The sequence below is a fragment of the Colobus angolensis genome, unplaced genomic scaffold (assembly GCF_000951035.1).
Source record: "Colobus angolensis palliatus isolate OR3802 unplaced genomic scaffold, Cang.pa_1.0 Scaffold140, whole genome shotgun sequence".
Classification (NCBI taxonomy): Eukaryota; Metazoa; Chordata; class Mammalia; order Primates; family Cercopithecidae; genus Colobus; species Colobus angolensis.
In genome coordinates this window covers 345,434-359,824 of record NW_012114489.1, presented here as the reverse complement: position 1 = coordinate 359,824, position 14,391 = coordinate 345,434, and the positions used below count along the sequence as shown (strand labels likewise).

General features: G+C 38.7%; 1 long non-coding RNA gene across 1 annotated transcript in view; it reads left to right on the top strand.

Moving 5' to 3' along the window:
- Positions 1-14,391, top strand: part of LOC105506832 — a 922,775-nt gene that overhangs the window by 888,000 nt on the left and 20,384 nt on the right. The gene's annotated exons all lie outside the window — the stretch shown is intronic.

Genomic DNA, 14,391 nt, shown 5'->3' with positions numbered 1-14,391 from the left:
ACTCCTTTTAATAAGAAATTTAACCTCCCCATAATGGAGAATATATAACCTTAGCACAGATGATTGCTCCACAGAACTCTCTCTCTGTTAATCTCCCCTCTGGACATCAAAGTAACCTCAGCTTTGTCCTAGATGACACACAGCTGACCACAGAAATATAAATCCCAGACAGCCCAGCATAGTTCAGAAAAAAACATTCAACCTGTAGACTCATGAGGAGTCTACCTGAGTCTCCTCATGGCTCAACAAATGGAGGTTGTTTTAAGCAACTTAGCTTTAGAGTGGTTTGTTATGTGGCAGTAGCTAACTGATTCAGGACTAGTACCTCATCATATATAAGCTAACATTATACAGAGGATATACAAAAAAAGAAGTACCCTGGAAGAAAGACAGATGATCTTAGACTATAACTATGTGAATAAACACACACACACACACACACACACCCCATGTTACACTGTATTCCTTTACTATTTGATCCATCAAACATGAAAAGGATAGGTTTAGACACTGCTCATAATTTATGAAAATTAATGCCATGGTTTGGATACTTTGGCCCTGCCAAGTCTCGTGTTGAAATTTGATCACCAGTGTTGCTGGTAGGGCCTGGTGGGAAGTATTTGGATCCTGGGAGCAGATCCCTCATGAATGACTTGGTGCCATTCTCTCAGAGGAGTGAGTTCTCACTCTAAGTTCCTGTGAGAACCAGTTGTTGAAAAGAGCCTGACACCTCTCTCTCTGTGTCTCTCTCTCTCCCCCTGCTATGTGATCTCTACATGCCAGCTCCCCTTTGCCTTCCATCATGAGTGGAAGCACCATCATGAACGGAAGCAACTTAAGCCCCTCACCAGATGCGGATTCTGGTGCCATGCTTCTTGTACAACCTTCAGAACTGTGAGCCAAATAAACCTCTTTTACTTATAAATTGCCCAGCCTCAGGCATTTCCTTATAGCAACACAGACTAAGACAGAACTAAGACAAAGTTTTAAATCATTATTCACCATTATCTGGAGATTGCAAAACAGCCCACTTTAGCTCCCCCATCTTTGTATTTTTTTGTTATTAAGACATTCTCTTCACTATGACATCCTTGACTCATGTGGCCCAGGGATATATTTCTGCACTCTTTTTCCTATCAATTATCCTGAGTGATAAAAAAGAAGGTAAAATGGTAGATCTGAGTTTATCCTGAAAAGTGTATATTTTATGAGTTAGATCCCAAGCACCGCCCTTCCCCAGTAGCTGATGCCCAAGACTATTTGTAAGGCATACCCTTAACTACTCTATGCTAGTGTGGATTTCCATCCCTGATTGGTACACAATTTTCCTGGGAATTACCTGAGTCTTGCTTAGAGGCCTATCTGTATGTTATGGAAAACTGATAACTACCCATATCAGCTGCACTAAGGACTATGGACTTTTCAAACAATAGCATCACAGCCTGTTTTGTTTTGTTTTGTTTTTTTCCATAAATAGTGCATGCATCCTGTTTTTTTAATGGACCAGGCCTCATCTCTTATCCTTAGGATCCATAGTTCTTGAAACTACTTCTTATAATGTCATCTGCAAGTTTTCAAAGTGCTTTCAAATCTCATTTCATCTTCATAACAGTCTTGAGACAGACAGGGAACTAAGTATCAGAAAATTAAATTGGTTTTTCCCAGGGTCATGCCAGATTGTTAAATGGCAAAGACCATTTCAGCACAAAGTCCTATTTATTTTTCAAGTTCAATCTCAAATGTTGCCCCCTCTGTGAAGCCTCCCAGACTCCACAGGCAGAATTAAAGGCTCCGTCCTCATAGCGCTTTATGATATGACCAGGTGTTTTAGTTTACTCCCTACTGGAAGGTGGTTTCTCCAAACCTCAGGAAAACCATGTCTTCTTCATCTTATCCACAGTGCTCAGCGTTATACAAAGAGCTCTTCAATACCTTTTTAGTAGATGCATTGATTAATTCACAGATGATGACTTTTTTAGTACAAACCATATAAATATCCTCTGGCAGTAGTGTAGGAAAGAAGAAACATCACAAGTCTAGATTGTAGAACTCAGGTAGAATCCTGGCTCTGACACTTATTAACTGAGTGACCTTGGATTCACCTCACTGAGTCTCCATTTCCTTACCTGCCAAAGATTTTCTTCTACAACCACATGGTTAAGGCTAGTTTCCAACAGTGTGATTGCACTATAGTCAGTGAATACAAAAAAAATGAGTGGGGAAAAAAGAAGAGAGGCAATAAAAAGAAATGGTAGAAATAGACCATGGCAAGTTTAATCATGTAACAAGAACGACAATTCGGAGGCCCCATAATTACCTTTGTAACTTTATTTAATCATTCAGAGTATAACTTTCAAACTCCTACAGTGTATAAAATGCTTAGCTCTGTGCATGTAGTTGAGTGAAAGCATGATCTCTCCAGTCTTCAATATAGCATAGCAGCTTTTTGTGGAGAGGGGGATAATCCTGAATGTCTCATATTTTGTTACTGCTAGGACTTCAGTGGAGAAAACCATTTTTTCTAGTAGCAATACTTGCTCAGACTTGACTAGTATTTTACAACTTCAGTGGTGGTAGTCATGATTTTGCAAAATATACAGCATTCTCCATATCAGAGACTGTAATATACAAGCAAACCCCCATCCAATCACCATTCCACCTTATGTACATATGTCACTTGGTAACAACAGATTTAGACAGATTCGTTTTTGCTCCAACCTAAGGACGCTCCTATTCTTGTGCTCTGCGTCTCAGAGAGGATGAATGCTGACCATGCCCTGGGAAGAGTAGGAACCTGGGTAAATCATCAACCCACTCCTACACATCAAGCAGGATATTAGAGTTTCAGTATGACTGTCATTTCCCCTACTGGCAGGGAGTGATAAAGGAAACATACATTCCTATTGTCTGTCCACCCTTCAGAGTGATGGATTACCTGAATGGGAAGGGATATTGCTCCTGGGCTCCAGAAAATTATAGATATCTCTTCATGAATGTTAATATCAAATGGTGGGGCAAAACTGTCACAGCAGAGGCAAGAACTCTCTGGTAATCCATTCTTCCTTTAGTTTGTGCTCCAAAAATAAATAAGCAATGTCTTTTACCTTCTCCCATTTTCCACATATTATTTCCTTTAGAAAGTAAGTAATAACATCATCCTTCCTTCGCTAATGGCCTGTTGGCCATAATTTGAGGCTTAAAAGCAGGATAATGTGTTTCAAATAGAGGTTCTAGGAGGCTGAACATCAACACTCTGTTATAAGAGAATATTGGTAATAGTCTGCCAACCAGAAGGTTGACCCCATTTGTTATAGTGGAAAGTTTTAGCAACTAGAATATCATAAATAAAGCCTGTGATATTAATACTAACAGCAAGGTTCTAATTAATCAAAATTCTCTGGAAATGGGGTGTTTCCAGAAAATAATTAAGGATTTACCTGAAAACCCACTTTATTTCACCATTTGCAGTAAAAAGTTTTAAAACTCATTTCCCCCTTTTTAACCTTCATAAATGTGAGTTACTTTTCATCAACTGAAGGCTGTGTAGTCCGTTAAAGTCCTCATTGTAAAGGTGACTATACTTCAGATGGAGATGGAAAGGCATAAAACATGTGAACAATCAGCCTTAATGGATCTGACCCAGGACCATTCCCTGGAAGTTGTTTTACTAGCTAAATCCCTGATGTCAATTGGTTTTCTGGCCATTGGCCTCTGTATCTTATAAGTCTAGGCCAAAGCAATTCCCAACATTTGGCTTCACTAAGCTAGGGTTTACAGTAGGAGAAGGCAATTATACTGTTTTGTGATGAATGTTAGCATTATATTAGAGCTCAACCTTTAAAAAAAAAAAACCTTTAAAAGAGATTTTTGAAGGGTAACATAAAGTGATTTTAAGATAAGGATACATATCTCATTACCTTCTGTTCACCTCTGCCTCCCCCAGCAGTCTTTGCTTGAGGACAAGCACGCATGGCTGTGAATTTTCAGTCATCAAGGCTGGCTGCTCTTTTGGTGGACAAAATATTGGTAGAGATGTCAGACTCTGCAGGAATCATTAAGACCATAGACCAAAAGTCCACAAAAACATGTTTCCTCAGAAAATAATCCTAAACCATTTTGGTCCAACTTGATTTATAAGAAAAATGAAAATATTCCAACAAGCAAATATGAAAATTTGTCTTTAAAGGAGTGCTGTTTACTTGCTATGAACTAAAATTCCCAAGATTTGTTGCACACGATTCAGTCAGAGACCAGTCTGCTGTGGAGTCATTTAAAATCCCTGCTCAGGGAGCATCAGAGGTACCCATGACAGCTGAGCTGGGTGTATGCTCAGGAAGGGGAAAATAAAAACAATAGGACTGCATTCCCTACTGCATTATCAACTTTAGACTCCTTCATGTGAAAGATCACTTGTGCCTCTGTAAATGTTTCACTTTTCGGATTTCACCTCTGAGACTGTGAGGGAAAATATACTTTTGTCATTTGAAACAGTGACTTTTTCAACTTTCTAGACACAAAGTGCCAAGCCAGTGTGACAGTGTTGAGCCTTATAGGTGTCCTCATGAGAAGCCAGAGGTGGAAAAGAGAAAGTTCTACTTTCAACCATATTACCAACAGAGAGATGAAAGAAAAAATATATATATAGATATAGATATACACACACGTATGTATATCTATATACACACACAAAATATTCATATGTGTGTATATACATAAATATCCATATGTATGTCCATAACCATATATATATATGTATATGTATATATCTCCATGGTGTCCACATCTGTGGATTCAAGCAACCATAAATCAAAAATTTCCACAAAGTTCCGAAAGCAAAATTTTGAATTTGCCATGCACCAAGTACTATATTGAATTCACACAAACATGTAGGCGTTGTGTTAGGTATTATAAGTTACCTAGAGATGATTCAAAGTATAAAGGAGGATATGTGTAAGTTATGTGCAAATACTACACCATTTTATATAAGGAACTTGGCATTCATGGATTTAGGTATCCACATGGAGTACTGGAACAAATCCCCCATGGATACTAAGGTATGACTGTGTGGTGTGTTGGGGTGTGTGTGTGTGTGTGTGTGCACGCAACCTGTATACCCTGAATCCAGTTTATATTGACAGATGAGCTACTACTTAAATAACCATTCACCACTGACTGTCTTCAAGAATTGGAAGCTGCTCTTTCTGTGATGAAAGATCTAATTCATAATAGTACACTACATTAAAAATGAAAAATGCCAGTCTAGTGCATCAACCTAAATTAAGCTTTAGTAAATGTTCAGACTTAGATAAATCATTTCTGTTAGACCTGAAGAAAAATTCTTTAATATCTGATGAAGACCCAAATTTGACTTGGCTATTTTATTGCATATGCAAAGTGAACTAATACTCATCTCCTTAAGGAGTTTATCATCATTTCACGTAATATATTAGATCAGGCCCTCTTTCCTCTGTGTGTTCGCCCTAACCTCCCCTCCTGCAGATCTCTTCTGTGATGTTCAACAGCATGTCCAGGCTTATCTCAGTTTAGCAACTTCAGTGAAAAGAGGAGAAGGAACTTTGTCCCCAGTATTTACATATCGATTCTATGGGAAGGACACTGAGGGCCCCCGACTCTTTCCCATGCTCACCTCTTGGACCAATCATAGTTGTTAGGGGGCTGACATTCTAGGACTGGCCTGGTCTGATCAGTTGTCGACCACAGTAGTCAAGGGGACAAAAATCTATCATTTAAAGAAGGGAACTGAGAAAGCTTCCTTAAGCATAGTCGTGTAAATGTGAGTGCGCATGCACACACCCCCAAGAGCCACTATGCAGGGATCAGCAAACTTTTTTCTGTAAAGGACCAGAGAGGAAATAGTTGAGGTTTTGCAGGCCACATAAGGTGTCAGTTGCATATTCTTCTTTGTTTTTTTAATTTGTTTTGCTTTGACAACCCTATACAGGTGTAAACAGTGTTCTTAGCTTGTTGGCTGTACAAAAAGAGGCCACACGAGGTTTGTACAGTGGCATGGATGAGAAATTTTGAAACTACCTTCTGTATATTTTCAGCTTCAGCAAATGAGTAAATGTATTGAGGATACTGGAAGCTAAATGTCTCACTATTGGGGGACTTACAAATATAGAAACAGAGAATACAAAAATATACCCTGTGGAGCTGGGTTGGAATTGAGAGTATAAGTATGAACTAATATGAGTTGGATTGAGAGATTATATATAATCTGTGGGGATGGCTGAGTGTATATGTGTTTGTGTATATAGTCGTCCCTCAGTACCCAAAGAGGATGGGTTCCAGGGACCTCCCACATATACCAAAATCTGCCGATGCTCAAGTCGCTTATATAAAATGGCATAATATTTATATATAACCTATGCACATCCTCCTATATACTTTAATAATACCTAATACAACATAAATGCTGTGGAAAAAGTTGTTATACCGTATTTTTGGGGGAAGAATGAGAAGGAAAAACTCTGTACATGTTCAGTACAGATGCAACGATCCATTCTTTTTTTTCTGAATATTTTTTGAATATTTTGAATTCTTTGAATTTTTTTGAATATATTTTATCCACAGTTGGTTGAATGCAGAGATGGTGAACCCTTGGATACGAAGGCCCAACTGTGTGTGTGTGTGTGTGTGTGTGTGTGTGTAAAGAGAGAGAGAGAGGCACAATATAAACAATTGGTGAATCTGGAAAAAGAATATATGGGAGTTCCTTGTACTATGCTTACAAGTTTTCTTTTTCATGAATTTCATTTCTTTATTTATTTTTCATTTATAAATATTTTTAAAAAAGAAAAACAGGCCACATGCCAGTTTTGCCAAGCCCTGCACTATAATGCAACCCCGCTATAACCCTCGCACATAATGCAGGCAAAACAACTATGAAAGTTTGTTCATCATGGAATTGATGGTATGTTGAATACAGGTATAAATATTTAGACTTTCAGAACTCTACTTCAGTAAGAAGGTATGAGGAGGAGCAGGGAATTAAGGAAACTATTTCTGTCTAGCAGTCAACAAACAAATATTTTTGAGCATCAATCTGCCTTTGAAATTCGAAAATTAACAGCATATTCATAAATTGGGCATTGTGTTTTAAAGACTCCAAGTTATGTATATTTTGTATATCAGTGTGTAATCAGAGGGAAAGAGGAATATAATAGGTATTCTAGAACTTTTTTTTTTTTTTTTGGAGACGGAGTCTTTCTCTGTCGCCCAGGCTGGAGTGCAATGGCGTGATCTTGGCTCACTACAATCTCTGCCTCCCAGGTTCAAGTGATTCTCCTGCCTTAGTCTCCTGAGTAGCTGGGATTACAGGTGCATGCCACCATGCCCAGCCAATTTTTGTATTTTGAGTAGAGACGGGGTTTCCCCATGTTGGTCAGGCTGGTCTTGAACTCCTGACCTCGCGATCTACACCCCCACCTCGGCCTCCCAAAGTGCAGGCATTGCAGGCATGAGCCACCGTCCCTGGCCAGTATTCTAGAACTTTCAAGGAGGCAACAGACAGAACAACAGAACAAAGGGAGAACCTTTATAGGAATGTCTATCCTTCCCTATAAAGTATTCTGAATATCAAACAACGGGAGTAGAGACAGATTTAAATGTTTTCTGCCCTAATGAATTCATTTCCAAATCTGTTTTAATATTAGACATCTTTATGAATATTAATGTTCTTGAACATAAGTAACTGCAGAAAAGAATATTCAGCATTCCCCTCCCCACTCCACCCAGTCCCCCATCATAGCTCCTATGCCCTTTTAATGGCATCGTCTAACAGTAAGAGGCAGAACATTGACAAGCCTAAGGTTATTGCTCAAGATTAAGCAAGTATAGCAAAATAAGTCACCATTTAGGAGAATCCATATCACTGAGTCCCATTTCTAAAGATTTACCTCTTAACATTAAACTAGTGCTTTTGAAATCAGAGAGTCTGAACTTGCATGGGAAAAATATATCTCTGTTTTCACTAATCACTAACTGAAAGTTAGCATTTCCTTGAGTTTTAAACATAGTCAATAAATCACAGTGGCTTTGTCAGAAATCATATGTATTTTCATATTATATTATACATATCACTTTTTCATATTACATCATATATATTATATTGAAGATGTTGCAGATATCTCATGTCTCAAAATATCATTTCTGCTCATCACTACTTAGAGAGTTCAATAGTTCAGAGCTGCTGCTAGGTCTTGTTATAAAATATATTAATAAAAAGCAGAAATACATCAAATTTGTGTGTTAATATTTTGACGTTTGTACTGCAACATAATTAGTTTCCTGTGTAATGCTATGTATTTTATTTTATTCATTTAAAAACATTTTTTGATAAGTGGCCCATAGGATTCCACAGCCTGTGGAAGATGCTACAGTACAAAAATGTTCAAAAACGTGTGCTTTAGATAAAGTTGACTATGCTCTCCTACTTAAAATCTTTTCTCTCTTGGTTTTCTCAGGATTACACTCTCCCAATTGTCCCTTGTGTTAGTCTGTTCTGTGCAGCCGTAGAGGAATTCCTGAAGCTGGGTGTCTTATAAAGAAAGGAGGTTTGTTTGGCTGTTGGTTCTGCAGACTATACAAAATGCATGCACAAGCATCTTCTTCTGGTGAGGACTTCACTGAGCTTCCAATCATGGCAGAAGGGGAAGGAAAAAGGGGGGTGGCATCACATGGAAAGAGAGGGAGCAAAAGAAAGGAGTGGGTACCAGGCTTTTTTTAACAACAAAATCTTGTGGGAACTAAGAATGAGAACTCACTTTCTCATAAGAATGACACCAAGCCCTTCATGAGGGATCTGCGCCCAGGATCCAATCATCTCTCACCAGACCCCACCTCCAACCTTGGGGATCAAGTTTCAACATGAGATTTGGAGGGGACAAATATCTAAAGTTTATCATCTCTCTGTCTCACTGACCAGTCTCCTCTGCTGGTTTTTCCTCTTCTCTTTGACTTCCATATTGGAGCATTCTGTGACTCACCCTTGGGCTCCTTTCCCTTCTCTATCTGTCCTCTCACTAGGTGATCCCATCCCACCCATGGTCTTAAAGACCATTGATAAGCTGATGACTGCAGAGCTTCATTTCCAGCCGATTTTTCTAACTCTTATATCTTCACTTGAAGATCTGATAGGCATCTCATGTTTAAGATGGCCAAAAGAGCACTTTTCACCACCCTACCACTACAAAAACCTACCCCACCTCCCAAGATTTTCCCATTTCAGGAAATGGCACCATTTTTTCAACCAATTTCTTGAACAAAGTGTATCTTTGATTCCTATTTTTCTCTCATGCTCTCTATTCAACCACCAACAAGTTTCATCAACTCAACCTTCAAAACGCAACCTGAGTCTGTCTGCTTCTCTCTTTCTCACCTACTGTCACACTAGTTCTAACCACCTTTATCCATCACCTGATATACAATGGCCTCCTGTCTCATTCCTCTACCTCCATTCTTGCCCTCTAACAATTAATTTTGGATGCAGTAATAAGAATTGTCTTTAAAACTTTGAAGTATTTCAGAACTGCAAACAGAAAAAAAGCTTAATATAAACATATATGTTTATCACCCAGTAATACTTCTTTGTAATAATGAATGAGATCACTGTCATTCATCTACTTAAAACCATTTCATTGCTCTCTTTGGTATTTAGAATGAAGTACCAACTCTTTACCATGGCTTACAAGGTCCTACATGATCTGGTTCTTGCCCATATCTAAAACCTCCTGCTCCATCATAGTTTTGGTGACCTCACTGCCGTCCCTTAAACCCACAAAGCTTATTCCCACCTTGGAAGCTTTGCATTAACTATTTTCTCTGCCTGCAATTCTCCACCAGATCAGCATGGCTGAGTCTTTGTTTCCTAGCTTAAAATCGCATGAAAAGACCTTTGCTGTTCACTCAACCCATGGAATTTACTAATTCTAATCTCTATCATATCACCCTATTTTCTCTTTATTATATTACTTAAAATTGGATATTTTTGTTTATTACTTTATTTTCCTAATTATTTCTGTCAATACCCCCTACATACTTTATAAGCTCTATAAGATATGGCATATTGCAAGCCTTGTGTAACTCTTTAACCCCAGCACCTGGTAGATGTTCAGTAAGTACCTGGAGAAGGAAAGAAAGGAAGAGGGAGGAAGTCAAGAAGGAAAGAAATGGGAAAAAAGGAAGAAGGGAGGAAATAAGGAGGAAAGGGAGTAAAGAGGAAAAGGAAAAAGGAATTTAATATTTTTCAGCACTCCATTAAAAAATTTGTCATAAAATGATTTCAAGCAGGAGCTCAACAGACATTTCCAGAGGGTAAAAGTATTCTGCAACACCCAATAATGTAAAAAATAATGTCATCCTCATATCTTAAAGGGCAGAGATAATTGTGAAAGATTAAGATGACTGATAACCAGTGTTCCAGCTTAAGAGGCCTAATTGCAAAGTGTGCTCTCCACCCGTCTTTCCACCACTCTTGTCTCCATTCGCATTACCCAGCTAATCATGAAGAGCTCAGTGTGGTCACTCAGAGAACAGTGCACTAGATGAGCAGATCATCTTCTGGAGAAAAATGAGCATTAACAAGAAAATGTTTAACTGGATACTGAGAACAGAAATTACTCCTATAGGTGGAATTTTTTTTTTTTCCCTTCCAACTTTTATTTTAGGTTTGGGGGTACACGTGCAGGTTTGTTACATCGGTAAATTGCATGTCGTGGGGGTTTGGTGTACAGATGATTTTGTTACCCAGGTAATAAGCATAGTACCAGATACATAGTTTTTGAATCCTTATCCTCCTCCCACCCTCCACCCTCAAGTAGGCCCTGGTGTTTACTGTTCCCATCTTTATGTCCATGAATACTCAGTGTTGAGCTCCCACTTGTAAGTGAGAACATGCAGCATTTGGTTTTCTGTTCCTGCATTAATTTACTTAGGATAATGGCCTCCAGCTACGTCCATGTTGCTGCAAAGGACATAGTTTTCTTTTCTATGGCAGCATAGTATTCCACGGTGTCTATGTGCACATTTTATTTATCCAGTCCACCACTGATGGACATCTAGGTTAATTCTGTGTCTTTGCGAATAGTGAATAGTGCCCTACAGGTGAAAGTTCTAAGGCCATTCTCTCATGTTTTCCAAATGTTAAGTATCAGTGGAATAGTAGGTCACTGGACCTCAAAGCAAGGTGCTTCATGCTGCCTAACCAGAGTTAGGCTTCCTATTCTAATCCCCCAAACAAAGAAACTTGCTTTAGAAAACACTGGTGGATTCAGAAATAGCTCAAGTTAGGACATTCCCCCTAGTTGGTCCCAGCCTGGGCTTTACACAGTGACTTAAGAGGCACCTTTGGAGACCTACCCAGTGCTAGTTGCTGCACTACATGCTGGGGATACAGAGATCCTGGCTCTACCAATTATTGACAGTGGGACTTGAAACTTAGCTTTTTCAACCTCAAATTCCCATCTGTAAAATAAGAAGAATAGGACCTACCTCATGGGTGTGTTGTAAAGAGAAGATGAAATGATAAAAATAAAGCACCTAGTACTATGCCTGAGGAAAAGGCAATGCTCAAGGAATGTTTGTTTGCATAATTATAAAAGAAAAAAAGTCAAGACCCTGCTCTCTTGGAGTTTCCAGTTTAATAGAAGAAAATGACATATAAATAATATGTATGATGTGAAAATTCATGATAGAGATGTGTCCACAGGAAATTGGAATCACTAGAAGATTAGCAAATCTGAGATAGAAAGGGTCATGGAGAAGTAGTATTGGTCTCCAAAATACGCTTTATTTTTTATCTCCTCATCCCAAACTTCCACATCCCCATTTGTTACCCAGGTAATAAGCATAGTACCAGATAAAGGTATCCAGTGCTGTTAGGCATCCAGTACTTTTAGGATGTCACTTAAGAATGACAGACTTAACCCTCACCACACCAATGTGGCTGATCAGCATCTTTTGCTGAAGTTATTTCTCCATCTGTTTTCACCCAAAGAAAGGTGTTCTATTCTCTATCCTATATCCTATTCTAAGATATCTTCCTTTGGTGTTTGAGGTACTAGGGAGTGAAGGGAGTGGGGCAAATTAAGTTAAAAATTGAAATTAGAATTGTCCTAGATCATAGGATAACATGTCCAGAAGTCCCAGAAGCTATGTGGCTGGCAAAAAGAAAAATCAAGTGAGCCCTAAAGTAATGAGAAGTGTCTAATGCCAAAGCACAGAGGCAAACCCACCCAGAAGAGACTCCTACTCTCTAATGCAAAATACAGACTTTATTCTGACACACAAAAATTATTTTATATATTTCTATTTTTTAAAACAGGGTCTTGCTCACACAGGCTGGAGTGCAGTGGCATGATCATAGCTCATTGCAGCCTCCATTTCCCAGAGTCAAGCGATCCTCCCGCCACAGCCTCCATTTCCCAGAGTCAAGCGATTCTCCCACCTTGGCCTCCTGAGTATCTGGGACTACTACATGTGAGCCAACATGCCTGGCTAATTTTTTGTATTTTTAGTAGAGATGAGGTCTTACCATGTTTCCCAGGCTGGTCTCAAACTCCTGAGCTCAAGCAGTCCTCCTGCCTCAGTCTCCCAAAGTGCTGTGATTACAGGTGTGAGCCACTGTGCCCAGCCCAAAAATTATTGTTAACATATATTTATATATTAAACACATTTTTATAATATATTCGACAGATATTTACCTACAGTGTACCAGTCACTGTGCTAGGCCTTGGGGGTCATGACCTCAAAAAACCCAGATATTTTCCCTATTCTTAATGACTTTGTTCATTAGTTGGTGTGTTAGTTTTCTGTTCTGCATAAACAATTACCACAAACTCAGTTACTTAAGACAAGATTCATTTGCTGCCTCACAGTTTCTGTGGGTCAGGAGTCCAGGCACAATTTAACTTGGTCTTTTCCTTAATGTCTCACAAAGCTGCAATCAAGCTGTCAGCCAGAGCTGAATTCTCATCTGTAGGCTCAACTGAGTCAACATCCGAGCTCACTCAGGCCATTGGCAGAATTCATTTTCTTGCAGCTTTAGGAGTCATGGCATCTGGGTTCTTCAAAACTAGCAAGGAGAATCCCTAGAGTGAGTCTAGTAGTAAGACAGTGTTTTACATTATGCAACCCAATCATTGGAGTGACATCCCATCATGTTTATCATATTCCATCAGTAGGAAGCAAGAAACAGATCCCAAGATCAAGAAGAAAAAAATATATAGGAGTGTCAGCACCGGGAGATGGGGATCAGGGGGGCTGCATTAAAGTCTGTCTGACACAGCTGGGGATAAAGACAAGTAAAAAGGCACTTACCAAAGAGTATGGTAAATGCTATGATGGTCTAGTACAGAATGCTATGTACGTAACCTTTACTGGGTGGGTGGGTGATAGTGGTTAGAGATTTCCTGGAGGATGAACGATAAGATGAGATGTGTATAAGTTTGCCATGTGTGCATTGGGGTGTGGTGAGTGTTCCAGGCAGAGAGCCTGAGAAAATGAAAAACACTCCATAAGGTAAAAAAAAAAAAAAAAAAAAAAAAAATGCATATGGCCAAACCACATTTCACTTCGTTTTGTATTCTGTGAATTGTTGATATCTCACCAAGAGAAAATTCTCCATCATGAGCACAGGGTCAGACTCAATAAATTTAAGTACCTTTTCGAATTAATATTTAAAGGGAAAATATTTTAATATTATGTTCCTCAGTTTTAGCGAAAAATGCCTACAATGTGTCTTGAAGAGAAAATACATTCATTTTATGAACTCCCATCATTATTTAAAATAGTGATATGCTAAGATGGTGGTACATTCTTGGCCTTAATGATCCCAGCTCAGATCTCAGTTCTTTGTCAATCTCTGAAATAATTATCTTCTGAAAAGAAAGGCCCCATGGGTGAGCGAGCACCAGCTGTTGAATGCTCACTACTACATGCCAAGAGAACAGCCAATTGCCCAAATAAAATAGGTATCTAAGCCAGGTGGAATTGTTTATTCTAATTTGCTTATTCAAATTGGAATGTGGCCAGTTAGTTTTGTGAAATGTGATTGCAAGACAACATCCTCTTCTATGGTACTTTTACTGAACCTCCACTTTAAGAAGGCCCCTGTAACATGAGGACTATAGCTAATGATAGTGTATTATAATCAGAATTTTTGCTGAGTAGATTGTAACAGTCTTGCCTCACATGGACAAAAAAAAAAAAAAAAAAAAAAAGGATAAGACAAATTGGAACACCATGTGAAAAACCGCATAGAGCAGTTAACTTTGGGTTTGACTATCTATATTTATCTCGTAACATCATGCTGCATACATTAAAAATGCACAGTAACACTTATTTGTTGTAAAAAGGAAGACCCCTGGATTT